An 11,942-nucleotide genomic window follows, 5' to 3' on the forward strand; every position below is an offset into this window, starting at 1 on the left:
ATTTACTGACCCGTTTTCGGGCACGCACGTGTACACCAGGGGTAGGGCTGATTCAGGGGATAGCACCTTGTCCAGTGTACAGCTGTGAGGACCAAGTATGCGTGCCAGGTCTAGCTCTAGACATTATGTAATTTTATTTTATCTTCTACGGATTGGTAGGCCATCAAATTACACACGCATACACACCCTACTGATTTCAAGAACATTGCTCCAGAATAAAGGAATGACACTTTACAGACGACTCGGAGAATGCTGATTACATAAAAATCTCCTGCGTATTATACTCCTATATTTGAAGATTAATACATGTAATTTTAAAACACTTTCATCATTTATAGCCCCAGTGAAAGTGACACTGCGATGAATCGCGCGCGTTTCTTTAATCAATCCACTATTAGAATTTAAAAAAAAACGCTACGAAAAATAAAAATTAATATTGAATATCATGAATAACACACGGGGTGTTTTATCTTGCATTGTCGTATAGATATATCACATACAGTAATTTATATCGAAAGTTGTGGATCTAAATAGAATGAAAACATTTTTAAAAAGTAATTCAAGAATTAGTAAACGCTATTTAAAAATTGCTTTGATGATTTTTATAATTATTTAGTAAATGATGGTGTATTTTTTTGAAAAATTAATTTTTATTTTGTACTTCAAATATTTCAGCTTCTATAAATTTTAAAATGTCATTAATTTCGTTTTATTTTGTTTTGGTTGATATTTTCTAAGGGAGGTAACTCGCGTTTTAGACCAAGACTGTTTTTCACATGTAATCGCTAAGATGCACCGCGACGGTGTGATTTACCTGGATTACTGAACCGCGGGGGCACGCGGTTTTTACCTGAGACACCTGTACTAACCGCGATGAGATTCACACCGCGGGGGTGCGCGGTAAATGCCTAAACCGCGTTGACTGTACTGTATCTTTAAAAGATATAAGCTCAGTCTACGAAATTTTGGGACAACCCTCGTATAGTCATTTAAAGTTTCAGCCAATCAGATTGCAGCAAACGTGCATGCACGTGATTTCATGAAATTTTTTTCTATATCGTATTGTAGGATAACCCATTTCATGACTATGTATAAAATTTCAAAGCATTTCGTCAGAAAACGAAAGAGATATTGAAATTTTTGTTTCAGCCAATCAGAGCGAAGCTCACGTGCACGCGCGTGAGTTCGTGCTAATCTGACAGTGTCACGGTATTAACACTATTAATATGTCTTCATGTTATGAGTTTCAAAGCATTTCATCAAAAAATGGAAAAGTTATGGCCATATTAAGTATATCAGTCATTTCACTCACTTCACGCGCACGCACGTGCATGCGTATGCGCGCAAAATGACCTTCGTTCCGCACACCTACATAACACACCTATTGACCCTAAAAAGGTTTTAACTTAGTTTGGTGAACAGTTTCTGAGAACACTCGCGGACAAAAAAAGTACCGGAGAAGAAATAAGAAAAAAAATAATAATAACTAGAAACGATCTCGTTGCGAGCAACGAGAGGTCTTCCGTCCGCTTTAGGAATAGAAACCCACGTAAAATCGAGCTGAAAAGAGATTCAAAATTTTGGTCACAAGGAGGATTGAACCCATGTCCTCAAAGTGAATGCGCTTTTTTAAAAAATACTTTTTTATCCCCAACGCGCTAACCATTAAGCTATTGGGAATACTGCTCTAAATATACTTGTGTATACTTTTGCAACAGTTCACCTGTCTAAGAATTATAAAAAAAAAAAAAAAAATCATAATTTCGTTCCAAACGCCACGAGTAAATATTCGCGCCTTTTCTTTGGACTGATCTATTAGATAGGTATGATAGCTTCAATTAAATTTCAAAAATAAAACATTCTTAGCGCCTTTATTTTATTTCGACGTTAAGAAAGTGTATGTAACACATTATACACATAACATATCATATCTAGCCCAGTTACACTAAATCAGTGAAACGGAAATTAAATTTTAAGATTGACAATCAATTGCAACGTTCTACTGTAATGTGTCAGACCTGAGCGGTCAGTAGGTCCGTGCTCGGATTACCGAGTGTTACTGGGGATACGATTGAATGCAATATATACAGATAATAATATGACACCTGCCTGGTGTCTTTAAATCAAATGACCTAAGTGCTTTGTACAATTATATATCTTCAGTTAATACCGGCATCTGCCTGGTGCCATATGACAATTGCCTCACTATACAACTCACTATATGAGTCAACAGCCACCTGCCTGGCGCCTCTTGATTTAGCCTTTAACACCTGCCTGGTGTCTTACTGCTTACCAAGTTGCCATTTTAACTCTAGCCAAGTGGCTACAATATACTTACACAGTATGATTTAACTTTTTAAGAGCTTCTCTGTCCTAATAACAAACCCATATCTAACGTCACACAACTATATTTTAACAAGTCACTAACTAAAGCAGCATTGCACAATCCGATTTGATCGATACACCAATTGGTTTCTGTACCAAAGTGGAGACACAAGCCAGGTGGCTGTACTGCCCCTTTGTACCTCAACTTAATCAATGATCATAAGTTATCAGATATCATATTGATAAAATACAACAGACTGCCTTTCTTTTGGCAACACTATTATTATTTTCTAACAGAACATCATTTATCAATAATACTTGTATAATTCTTTTGTCAATTGACCAATTAATTACAATATTTACATTGATTAGCTATTATAATATAAACAAGTAACTCCTCCAACCATTTCACTGCTACGTTAGAGTCGAAGTAGTTTTTTACATTTCATGTATCCTTATGTCAGAATCGTTTAATCAAACGCTCAGCTGCCTCCATAAACCCCTACTCGCGAAATGGCGGAGTTGACAGAGGCAGTCGCCATCTTGGGCCCGCTTCAGATTTTCAAATATTAATATCTAGAGTTCAGATTAACCAATAATCAAACAACTTATATAGTAAGCATCAAGAGAAAGGTCTCTATTAATATTCCAAAAATAAATAAAAACTATTGGAAAACAAAAAAGTTAGAAAATACGCTTTTTTCAATTCGCATCTCCTAACGACAGGAAGTATTGACGACGAACGAAAGGTCGCGTCCTGGATAGTATCTATCACGATCTATAATCCCTGAAAGTTTCACATTGATATCTTTTACCGTTCTTGAGATTAACCACAGACAAAATGTCATTTTAAAATCAGGAAATGTCCCGTAACTTGGCACCAGATAAGAATTTTCAAAAAATCGCTCAGATAGATCAAGTTCATGTTACGACACATCGTTTCTGAAAATTTCATGTAATTCCATCCAGTAGTCTTCGAGAAATCGCGTGCACAAAATTTTGGAAAAAAAATAAAAAGAATAATAATAAGAAACAGTAGAATAACTATAAGGTCTTCCGTGAAGACGGAAGACCTTAATAAGAAACAGAGTAAAAACAATATGTTCCCAAACTCCGTTTGGGGAACATAATTAACGACATGATCATGCGTAAATAACAATTTGAATTTATTTATTTTATCGATTATTTATAAAATTTTGTAAAATTGCAATACTTGATAGCAATACAGTCGAGAAATAGAAGAAAGTCTTTCATTGAATCTGACGTCATCAGCCTTGACATGACGCAGCAATGGTGATCCTGAGGACTAGATTCACTGGTATAATAATTACAAGAATGCTTAAATAAATATGATACCATGGCTAATTTTTAAACCTAATCATTAAAACTAAAAGAAAAATATTTTTTTTAATACAATTTATATAGAATATGAATTTATCGAGTAGCAATGGAGCTGCACATGGACAAGGAATATCACTAAAACGATGAGCGTATTCGTGATTTACATCAAAAGTGCAAGGGCATAGATTATTTTGTTTGATCTGAAATTTGGAATATTTATTGTTTACATAGTGTATATTTTAAAAAGTGCTGGGAGCTGATTCTGGTCTGCACAACGTTATTTTTATCTATAAAAGAATATAAGCGAAGTGGAAATTTTTAGCTAATAGAAACATTTTCGGCAACGTTTTTCAGTACTTCGCAAACAGCACTGACTAGCTCCCAGCACTTCTTGGGTAGAGGAAATAAACATCTTTTAATGTGTATCAATTTTTTTCTTGAAAAACAAGCGTATGCCCTTGTACTATTATCATTTCCTACATTCAGCTTAACAATTTTATTTTTATACAAGTCACGTGACAAACAGCTGATATATGCGATATAACTGGTAATAATTACGGTCCAGTCCTATTAATTATTGATAGCGATATTACATTGTTCTACAAGTATTCAGTTGCTTTGTTATAATTTTGTAAAAGATGTAATGCATATTAAAACGATGCAAAGGTCACATTTTCCATATCGGTCCTTAACATAGCTGAGTGATTGATTGATTAATAATTGATTGATTGATTGACAAGTAAGTGACTTGATTGATATTTGAATCGTTTGATTGGCTGATTGATTAACAATTGATTGATTGAATTAGATTGATAAATGACTTGGTGACGTTCATGCACTTGTGACCTACCCAGTGCATGATCCGCCCGATTAGGGCGTCACATTTGTTGTATTGATTGTTGATTGTGAGGTAGCCCTGTGGTAACCCCAGCGAATTGGTCATCGCGGCCAGAAGCGCAATATTTAACAAACAAAATAACATCCATATTGTTTGTTTGATTTACAGGGAATCTAGAATACGTATAAATAAAAGCAAATCTATATCAATGTGGATTTTTAAGTTTGTTTTAATTTCCTATTCAAAAAAATGAAATCAAACACAAAAGTCTAATTAAAGAGGAAGATAAGGTAGTCTTATTTATTTGCTTTTGTAAATACATAACAGATTCTTAAAAAAAGAAAGTGAAAAGGCATTGCTTATTAAAGAAAAAGCAATGAAATAAAACAAATTGGAATATCTTTTTACAATTTCCCTAAATACACGCTGAACATATTTTTCCCAGTGATTTTTTTTTCAGGAAAGTATATCGATGGGAATTCCAGAAATCAAAGTCTGAATGGCTTGGTTGTTTTTGTCCTTGTTGTGACAACATGTAGTTATTAATAAGCACAGACAAAGGAAATGAATATCAAATGTTTACAGGATATATCCCTCTTCAGGATAAACTTAGTGACATGTTAAAATTTACAAATTAAGATCGATGATCATCTTTTTAATGTCCAGAACAAGGTCGTCATTATTGTTTGATAACGTTTTCTGTTGTTTTGTTGCATTTAACACACCATGGTCGAGTTTATATTTTAATTAGCAAAATTGAATGCTACATTCCCAAGATGCAAATTCTACATGCATATTTGTTGTACAACTATATTTTACAACTCTATTTTTCATATGTTACAATACTCTGTATGTATAAGTCTAGAATTCATTTAAAAACATGCATGTGTGATGTACGTGTAACATTAAACATGTTTCATTTTAATCCCTAAAAAACGCACTTTCTGTATTCGAAAAATGTATGTTATATATTGTTTTTGACATCAAGACCTAAATTAAAAAAAAAAAAAAACAAAGATAGCCAACACATATACTTGTTATGAATACCATTTTTTTAGATAAAAATAAAAACTAAAAAAAAAAAAAAAGAAGAAATCGAATCTGATTATTTTTTTCTCGTTTTGGTTTGGACTACTGTACCTCAACAATCTTCTTGAAGTAGGTCCTCAATTCAATCCTAAATTTAGTATTTATTAAAAATTAGCTTTCATTGGAATACAATATTTTTTTTTTCAATTTATGCTCATATACAGACCCAGCAGTTATCACTATACATGTAGCAGGACAATTTTTTTTATCAAAGATTGTCGTCCAAATGAAAGTTCCAGATTGTTAAAATTAATGTATGGCTCTATGTTAAACCATATTACAAGCGAACACATTTTTATTTACTACCGATAATCGAACATTCTGTAACTTCTTTTATTTGCAATAAATCTTACGGATGTAGAGAATTCTTCTTTCTATTCATAAAAATCTTTTTACACCAGAACAAGTATCATGTATCAAACATTGAATTATAAATTTAAAACGTTCACTTTAACTAGGACAGTATTACTGACAAAAAATAACCTTTTTAAATATGACGTCAATTATTTATATTTTTACATGGTTACTATTTTATTTGTATTAATACTTGTGCATTCATTAATCTAGCTAAATTTATTGCATGAATTTTGCTTTTCATTACTAAAACTTTGCTTGTTAACCTTCTACGCATTGTACCTTATTTTAACCAAAAAAAGCTTTCACGAATAAGATAATTACTTTTTTTGTTTACTGTAATTCCACAAGAAGCCTGAAAGAATTAAAGAGTTGAAAATTTTTAAGTTTGACAGTGGAAGAGAATGAAAACAACATAAATAACATTCCTCCTTTTGTTGTCATATACACCAACCTTCATCTAAAAAAGTCTGATCTTCAAGACGATCAATAGGCGTGTGTGATGGCGAGTTGTATGTAGAAGCTGGAACAGAAAAAGAGGGCTGTAGGCCAATGTTTACTACACTGTAGTAATACCACCATTTTAATGTATTATAATTTCAAACATCTGTCTTGATTGTTTGCTGAAGAAAACTGCAACAAAGAACTTTATTCGATGATGACCAATATTTGCCCCCAAATTCAAACTTTGACGGAGAAATATTTTATTACGTTTGTTAACAAGGGAATATATGCTGACTTCAAAGTACTGAACATTTTCATAAGTACTGACATCATATGTTTGAAATGACGTCACAAATATTACGTAAATTTAAACATTTCCATGATATCTACAGAAAAATATATATATTTCACGTCAATTTTTTTAGTAAAAGTCACAGAGCGCAGGTCTGATCAGGGTGAATATTTTGATATAATGTGTAGAATGATAATATCAATGAAATATGTAAATATTGTTCCTGAGCAAACTTGCACTCTATAAATGTTAAAGCTAAAATTGTTGAAATTTTGTCCATTTTGTCCTCCTTCTAAAAAGTTACGTAAATTCGGACTAGTTTGTGACGTCGTAAAACAAAAATTGTCAATAAACTAGATTGTAATATATTTTGTCAATTCATATTTCTCATAAAATATACAGAATTCAGCACATTTCAAGAACTTTTCTAAATTTGACTTCTTTGCTGGCAAAGATATGCAATATACTGCATTTAGCTCTTTGGTAGACAAATGCATTAACAAGCGGAAAGTTGACATTTGCTTCATCAAAAATATATACCAACATATGACATTCCAAAACAAACATAACATAATGTAATCAGATTTCAGTCATCTGTGATCAAATGTTGCTGAGAAATTGCAACAATATCTTGTACTGGTCACGCACAGGAAATCAGGAACGTGACGTCAGATTGGTACAACAAGAATACTACTATATCGCATGCCTAAGAAGATTGCTTAAATTTCAGCTGCAATTAGTAGTTACTGCGACAACTATGATTTTTTACGGACAGCCATACAGACAAACGGACAGACATGTACATACATTTGTTAATACAGTATTCCACCCATTTCCCTTCAACTGGGGCTATAAAAATCATTAATAATTTTCCCACAACATTAAAACTAAAAATTTTACATCAGCTGAAATATCATATACCGTAAATTATACATCCTTGACTGAAACTACAAGACGATCTCTCACATTCACATTTCTGTAGACATCCTCTGCCATACCCTGGATAAGGACACTTTTCTGTGCAGTTTGTTCTATAATACCCTGGACTGCATTCTACATAAAATATAAAGCTATGTTCATGGTTTACAGCATTTAATAGAAAATTTCACCACTTTATTATGAAAGTGTTACGAAAAACATCTTTTATATCACATTTTTAAAATTGTTTGCATTGTTTATTGTTTGATATCATAAGCATATCAGAATTTGATTCAGAAAATATGTATTGAAAAAAATGCATACCTATACATGCTTTCCTCGCTTCATTCCACTTATATCCGTCACAACAGGTTATTGTCTGTCTGTAATGATACACAATCTACTAGTCATTATATTAAACTAACTATCAAATTCAAATCATACTTGATCGTGGATCACTGAAATGATAATATGATGTTCTAATAGCACACATAATACTAGTAGAAGTACATGTATGTACATATATCGAATGGATTTTATGAAGGAGATAATGACCTTGGATGATTTTATTCCTCAAAGCACTTTTGATATGAACTGTTTGATATTTTTGTAGTGGCACAAAATTCGCCAAATTCGTGGGAACCCTTCATCCACAAACTCACTTCCACAACGAAAATATTTATTCAAGGTTTAATTACCTGTAATCTCTTCAAAATGATTCGAGATACTTATCTTTTGAAGATAGTTAAGGAATAAGCCTATTTAAACTTTTATTATAGGATATAACATAACTTGGGGCAGTTTACGCTTTATAAATCACATCTGATGTTTTAGAGGTCCGTGTTTGCTCTGCTCCCATTTTGTATTGTTTTATGGACTTTGATATTCAATATTGTTCGTTATCTCCATATCCTTCATAGCATAAGTTGAAATCAGCTTCATTCCTTATAATTTAATTTAGGTGTAGACAATGGGGGATTGTTTCTCCTGAAAAATTAAGGCTTCAGATTTAGTATATTTTAAAAGTTAACGTCAAGCGGAGTAATATGTTTTTGTTTAACTCATTGTGGCGTAGGCAAGTGATGTTATACAAAATAGTTTGGATCTTTTACCCGATCAAATGACATCTTACAACTAATATTAAATTATAAGTATATACACGGAAATGCGTCCTCTCGATCCTGTAAAAATTTGGCAATACATGAAAATTATCCCTAAACTTCTAAATGATTCCACGGTACCGGGTATTGTTATATGTTACATCTATAAATGGTAAAAAGTTGTGTATAACAAAGATAGAACGTGAATATTTCAGACATTTTCTATATTTTTATAAATGCATTTATATGTATAGACGTTTTGCTTCTCATGTAAACTACAGTGATGTAAAATTGAAATGTGGACTCGTTACCTTAGAAAGCAAAGGGTGTCAATTAAACGACGATTTGGAGGAGCAATACAAAAGCATGTGCAAAATAATAACTAACTTAGAACTAGAATTGTATTGAGTTAAGAATTAAAGACGACGACATCCAGACAATTACCTTAGTCAAATTCAAAAGAACAGTTACAAGAACATACCTATAAGAGTCACAAATTCCTTTTTGTGCTTTACATTGTAGAAATGGTTCGTACATAATAAAAGATATCAAAAGCATACAAAATTTAGTCGAGCAGGGAACTCTCTGCATTCTTTCAACAAATAAATATTCTGCTATGGGAATTGTCCAAAAAGGTTCCCTCTTTTATGACTTATTACTTCCGTTTGAAAACTATTCAGCAAAATTAAAATGATATATATTAATTTCCGTGATACATGTATCACGTTCTACTCTGGCAGAAGAGACTAGCATCAGTTACATGGCGAGTTGAAATTTTTGTTAGCTTGACAATTAAATTATGATTGAAAATTAAAAATCTATTAAAAACTTACTTAGCAAAGACAACTTCTTAGAGATTTTGTTGTAGCGTAATAATTGTTTATTTATCAATAACAAACCTTATTTTAGGTCAATATAAATGCTTATATTATTTGTTGTTTCCAGTTTCGATACAAGAGTTGAGCACGTCAAACTCCAATTAAAATAGTTATATATCATAGGGTTGATTATAAGAAGATAATGATCTGTACTCAAGTTCAAACATACATTAAAGAATACAAAATGGAAGTAGAACAAACACGGACCTTCAAAATATCAGAGGTGGGATAAGGCCCCAGGATCATGAAACAGACTTACACTTTAGTAAAGATTTCAATCATGTATAAAAAGTTCAAAACTAGATAAATGAAACTCAAAATTTGCAAATGACAGCAGACTGGTGATACAAAATTGGAGAGCATTTTCGGTTTGGACTGTTTAACTTTGAAAGAATCTCAGCACCATATGCATTTTTGACTTTAGCTTAAGGAAGGATATGGAGATAACGAACAGTATTCAATATCAACGTCCATTAAACAATATACAAAATAAGAGCAGAGCAAACACGGACCTCCGAAACATCACAGGTGGGATAAGGTGCAATGGAGGAGTGAGCATCCCCTGTCGACCGGTCACATCCGCCGTGTGCTCGTTGTCATGATCAGGTAATAACGGAAAAAATCCGTCGTCAATTCAGTGTATAAATAATGGGTTAACAATTGGTATGAAAAACGGCAGTCAGCATATGACTCAATGATAAACTGTATTTGCTGACAAGGTCATTGTATCGACCATAGAATTTACGAAATGATGACTTTAAACGAGACTGTTGATATTCTTGTTTCATCAACTTGCTTGTCAATAATTTACCTCGTTTAAGAAATTGGTCATACGTAGAGCACGCTCTTGCGTATCGAATCAACTGAGATATATATACTCCGTATGCAGGTGATGAAGGTATATTGCTGCATAAGTAAGGGAAGTTGCCGATAGAAAACTTAAAGTCATCACGTTTATCATATAGCTTGGTTGTTAGATTACCATAAGATGCTTCATGATCCCTGGGCCAGGTGCCATGGAGGAAGTTTCCCCTGCCAAGAGAACCCATCCGATGTGTGCACCTTGTCATGATTGAGAAATAACAGAAAACCCGTTGAAAATTCAAGGTGTAAATAATACCTTTACAATTCTTATGAAAAAACATCAGTTTGCACTCATCAATGATTGGTGTAAGGTTACCTATGAAATATGTGTAATGAATTATAGCTTCATTTTGAATAGGAAATAAATACAAAGCTTCATATATTTAGGATCATTCAATTAAATATTGTATTTTCATTACTTGATGAATTACGATTGTTTTTCCATGGGATTGATGACAAATGCATCAGTGAATATATGACTATTTTGAAAAAAATTGAATCAAGCACGACATAGATAAATGTGTCAGAACAGATGGATATCGACAGGCTTACCATTGTTTAAACATCAATTATATGAGGCCAAATTTGTTTTTCCACAATGTGTTATTGGACAATATTTTTTTTTCTAAAAGGGTTTGTGTGAATTTTAGAAGAAAGGTTCAATCCTTCATTAATTCCACTAACATTATTACATTTGTTTTTAGAATTTTATCAAAATGAACATAAAAGCTTCAATTTCTTTGATTCGATATAATTAATATACTAGTAAAGCTTCAATTCAAAGATCATGAATGTCATATATTACTATCAATTTTTATTCATTCTTGTTGATCACATACTCAATAAATATATTATTACATGTATTAGGAGAAAAATCTTCAAGCGAGTAAATGGGGAAATTTGTCTTATATTACGAAACACTATTTATTATTTCTTGTCTAAATATAGACGTTTGACAATTAAAAGTGATGAAATCTCTCATGAATACCCCATTTGTGTTGGAATATACATTTATTATATTTGACCATGAGGGAAATATGATGTTTTATTTAGGCAAGAAAAATCACATTCCCCAAGGGCCTTGCTCGAGACGAATCTGATATTTCTTGGATGAAAACATCTGCATGTTTCCTGAACATTTATGCAATGAATTACAGTTTATCATAGCGAATCAGATAAGAACTTTTAAATTTGACTTCAAAATTCGGTACCGTTCTCAAATTCACTTTCATTTTTAGCCGGGCTTATTGCTCAAAGAGCAATTGCTGGCTTATGGGATCCTGTTCAAGGCAGGATGTTGACCCCATAGTCGCCATTTTAAAGTTACGTGCAAAAATATAGTTCTTACTCTCGACCGCTTTTGAGATAATACAAACACTAAATAAAGCAACAAAATAAAATAAACATTTTAGTTGTAATGACTTAATAAGTCAAAGAACATAGTTCAATAGAGTAAGGATTTTTGATAATCAGTGTTTACCGTAGTTCTATACACATAC

The 11,942-nt window shown here is 32.4% G+C and overlaps 1 long non-coding RNA gene across 1 annotated transcript in view; it reads right to left on the minus strand.

Moving 5' to 3' along the window:
• Nucleotides 1-9,281, minus strand: part of LOC134245930 (uncharacterized) — a 31,834-nt gene extending 22,553 nt beyond the window's left edge. Inside the window, exons 1-2 of the long non-coding RNA XR_009987551.1 lie at nt 9,183-9,281; nt 7,926-7,984 (exon numbers count right to left, since the gene is read on the minus strand). This is a non-coding gene — a long non-coding RNA (uncharacterized LOC134245930). The remainder of the gene's footprint in view (nt 1-7,925; nt 7,985-9,182) is intronic.
• Nucleotides 9,282-11,942: the final 2,661 nt, after the last annotated feature.

Source organism: Saccostrea cucullata, unplaced genomic scaffold (assembly GCF_032062105.1).
Source record: "Saccostrea cucullata isolate Sc308-1 unplaced genomic scaffold, CSIRO_AGI_Scuc_v1 ctg2229, whole genome shotgun sequence".
Lineage (NCBI taxonomy): Eukaryota > Metazoa > Mollusca > Bivalvia > Ostreida > Ostreidae > Saccostrea > Saccostrea cuccullata.